We start from the raw sequence: 4,396 nt of genomic DNA on the forward strand, positions 1-4,396 counted from the left end.
ATAGGAAAGAATGAGTAGGAGGGGATTGGCTAAAAGATGTAGGAAAGAGGAGGAATAATCCAGGGACTTCAGACTCAAATATCCAGGGGCCTCAGTAAGTAACCTAAATGCTTGAGGTAGTGGGATATAAGAAATAGAGTGGCAGGAACTGCAGAGAATGGAGAGTACAGGCTCCTTCTGAATATTTGCCTGAGGCACAGAGGAGTTGGGGGAGGGGGGTGAGGGCAGTGTTCTTGATTGTGATGCTAGTATGCACACAAATGTAGGTGTTGGTCAAAACTTGTGGAATTATACACTAAAAAGGATGGATTTTTATCTTTCATTTTTCCTTATAGTAAGTACATTTTTCTTCAAAAGGGAAAAAAGTCTATATGAGCCAAACACAGGATCCATCCATGGGCCACAAATATTGTTTTATGGTTTCTGGGTTAACTGAAAGAATAACTTTTGAAAAGATATGGGGAGTGGGACCCAGATCCCAAATGGAGAGACTTGCCTCAGCTGGAGGAGGGAAATTACATTTTCGTGTGTGGAGTCATCAGACACTGAAATCTGATGTTTTGTTGGGAACTGCTGCATTAGATATCTTTGAAACCGTAAAGTCAAACAACATGAAACTTGAGAAAGTAGTTGTGACTTTACAGCTTGTAGGTGACAAAGAGCCAACAGAGACAATAGGAGACTTGTCAGTTTGTCTTGATGGGCTGCAGTTAGAGTCTGAAGTTGTTACCAATGGTGAAACTACATGTTCAGAATGTGTTTCACAGACTAATGATGTCTCCAGACCCAATGATGAAGCAAAAACACATCCAAATGGATCAGATGAACCTGAGGATTCAGGGACTGGTGAAAATAGGAAGGTCAATGGGAATAATTCTCCATCACTCTCAAATGGCGGTTTTAAACCTTCTAGGCCTCCCAGACCTTCACGACCACCTCCACTTACCCCATGTAGACCAGTATCTGTCAATGGTTCACCATCTGCCACTTCTGAAAATGATGGATCCAGTATGGGCTCTCTGCCACCAACAAATATAAATACATCTGAAGGAGCAACATCTGGATTAATAATTCCTCTTAGTATATCTGGAGGCTCAGGCCCTAGGCCATTAAATCCTGTACCTCAAGATCCCCTACCATCTGGCTGGGAGCAGAGAGTGGACCAGCATGGGCGAGTTTACTACATACATCTTATTGAAAGAAGAACAATGTGGAATAGACCAGAACCTCTACCTACTGGTTGTCAACAGTGGGTTGACAACATGGGACATATTTATTATGTTGACAGTTTCACAAGAACAACAACATGGCAGAGGCCAACATTGGAATCCATCCGGAACTGTGAACAGTGGCAGCTCCAATGTAGTCAGCTTCAAGGAGCAATGCAGCAGTTTAACCAGAGATTCATTTATGGGAATCAGGATTTGTTTACTACATTGCAAAATAAAGAATTTGATCCCCTTCTTTCCCTCCCTCCTGGATGGGAGAAGAGAACAGACGGCAATGGTAGAGTATATTTCGTCAACCACAACTCTTGTATTACACAATGGGAGGACCCCAGAAGTCAAGGTAAATTAAATGAAAAGCTCTTACCTGAAGGCTGGGAAATGAGATTCACAGTAGATGGAATTCCATATTTTGTGGACCACAATAGAAAAACAACCACCTATATTGACCCCCACACTGGAAAATCTGCTCTAGACAATAGACCACCGATAGCCTATGTACGGGACTTCAAGTTCCCATACTGTCTTAACAACAGTTTTGTATACATGTGTCGAAAATCAAAAATTCAAGTTCATGTTCAGTATTTCTGGTTCTGGTGTTAGCAACTTGCGATGCCACAGCACATAAAGATTACAGGGACAAGAAAAATGTTGTTTGAAGATTCCTTTCAGCAGATAATGAGCTTCAATTCCTAAGATCTGCGAAGACGTTTGTGGGTGATTTTTCCAGGAAAAGAAGGTTTAGATTATGGAGGTGTAGCAAGAGAGAGGTTCTTTGTTTTGTCAAACGAGGTGTTGAACCCCATGTATTACCCGTTTGAAAATGCAGGGAAGGATAACTACTGCTTGCAGATTAATCCTGCTTCTTACATCAATCCAGATCACCTGAAATATTTTTGTTTTATTGGCAGGCTTATTGCCATGGCTTTGTTCCATGGGAAATTCATAGACACAGGTTTTTAGTGGTTTTTTTTTTCATTCTATAAGCATATATTGAACAAACCACTTGAACTCAAGGATTTAGAATCTATTGATCCAGAATTTTACAATTCTCTCATCTGGGTTAAAGAAAACAATATTGAGGAACGTGGTTTGGAAATGTACTTCTCTGTCGATAAAGAAATTTTAGGTGAAATCAAGAGTCATGATTTGAAACCTAATGGTGGCAATATTCTTGTGACGGAAGAAAATGAAGAGGAATATATCAGAATGGTAGCTGAATGGAAGTTGTCTCGAGGTGTTGAAGAACAGACACAAGCTTTCTCTGAGGGCTTTAATGAAATTCTTCCCGGAAATACTTGCAATACTTTGATGCAAAGGAATTAGAGGTCCTTTTATGTGGAATGCAAGAGATTCATTTGAATAACTGGCAAAGACATGCCATCTACCATCATTACACTAGGACAAGCAAACAAATTATGTGGTTTGGGCAGTTTGTTAAAGAAATTGATAATGAGAAGAGAATGAGACTTCTGCAGTTTGTTACTGGAATCTGCTGATTGCCAGTTGGAGGATTTGCTGACTTCATGGGGAGCAATGACCACAGAAATTCTGCACTGAAAAAGTTGGGAAAGAAAACTGGTTACCCAGAAGTCATACCTGTTTTAACCACCTGGACCTGCCACCCTACAAGAGCTATGAGCAACTGAAGGAAAAGCTGTTATTTGCTATTGAAGAAACAGGATTTGGATGAGAGTAACTTCCGAGAACTTGTGCCACCAAAGGACAAGAACTTATTTGCAATGTTTGTCCTTTTCCTTCTCTGCTTGTTGCACATCTTGTTGTAAAATTGGGCTGTGACTGTTTAGAGAGTTATTTGAGTGTAAGTAAATTAATGTTATCATTGAGATTTATCTCCCAATGATTCTGGATTTCTACTCCATGTTTCCAGAAATCAGATTGCAAATGACTAGTCAAAACTTAGTTAACATGAGATTTAACACAGCAATAAAATCTGCCTTGCCTTATTCCACTAGACTGTTACCTTAACAACAGTTTTGTATACATGTGTCGAAAATAAAAAAAAAGAAACTCCATACTTATTAAGGAAGCCATCACTCTCCACTCCTCCCTAACCCAACTCCTGGCAACCACTGATCTATTTTCTCTATGAAGCTACCTATTCTGGAGATTTCATGTAAATGGAATCACATAATATGTACCCTTTCCTAGCTGGATTATTTTACTTAGCATATGTTCTTGAGATTCATGCATGTTGAAGCATGGATCAATACTTCTTTTTATGCCTGAATAATATTCCATTGTATGGATATACCACATTTTGTTTATCTGTTCATCAGTTGGTGGACATTTCAGTTTCCACATTTTGGCTATTGTGAATAGTGCTGGTATGAATGATAATACATTTTTTTTAAGTTTATTTCTTTTGAGAGAGAGTGCACAAGAGGGGGAGGGATGGCGACAGAGGAGAGAGAATCCCAAGAAGGATCCACACTGTCAGCACTGAGCCTGATGCAAGGAACCACTGAGCACTGGTTCCAACTCACAAACTGTGAGATTATGACCTGAGCCAAAATCAAGAGTCAGACGCTTAACAGACTGAGCCACTCAGGTGTCCCCTACTTTTTTTTAAAGTTTATTTATTTGTTTTTAGAAAGAAAGAGAGGATAACCCATTTTTATATTTGCTTTTCCTCCTTCCTGGTCAGTGTGGGAGACAGAATGGTGTGGGAAGAACCTGGAAGCCATGAGGCCACCGCAATAGTCCAGGGGAAAGGGGGAACCTTGGAGATATGGACTAAAACAGGAATAGACAGAAGAGGCTATATATGAGAGACATGGAGAATTGGTGACAGTATGAGAGAGACAGGGCCATGGTAGAAAGGGGAGGGAAAAGAGGATGATACCAGAGCTTTAACTTAGAAGCAGTGTTTTAAATTGGTGCCCTTTCTAGGGCCCAAACATTTGATAATTTTTATAGCTACCGTATGAATAATTACTATGTTAATAAATCCCATGTAAGTCCAGCCACTTGTGGGGACAAGTATTTCCAGGTTCCTAAAATCAGGGCCATACTTAAACTTTGCAGAGCCCATGGGCAAATATTTTTTGCAGGGCCCCTGTCTAAATATAAATTGGAATCACCAGAAATCAGCATGTCAACACTACTCTGGAGGCTCAGTCTTTCAGGAGGCCTCAAAGAACTATCAC

General features: G+C 40.1%; 1 pseudogene; it reads left to right on the top strand.

Moving 5' to 3' along the window:
• The first annotated feature begins 518 nt into the window (after positions 1–518).
• Positions 519–3,470, top strand: LOC125909922 (E3 ubiquitin-protein ligase Itchy-like; annotated as a pseudogene).
• Positions 3,471–4,396: the final 926 nt, after the last annotated feature.

The sequence above is a fragment of the Panthera uncia genome (assembly GCF_023721935.1).
Source record: "Panthera uncia isolate 11264 chromosome B3 unlocalized genomic scaffold, Puncia_PCG_1.0 HiC_scaffold_1, whole genome shotgun sequence".
Lineage (NCBI taxonomy): Eukaryota > Metazoa > Chordata > Mammalia > Carnivora > Felidae > Panthera > Panthera uncia.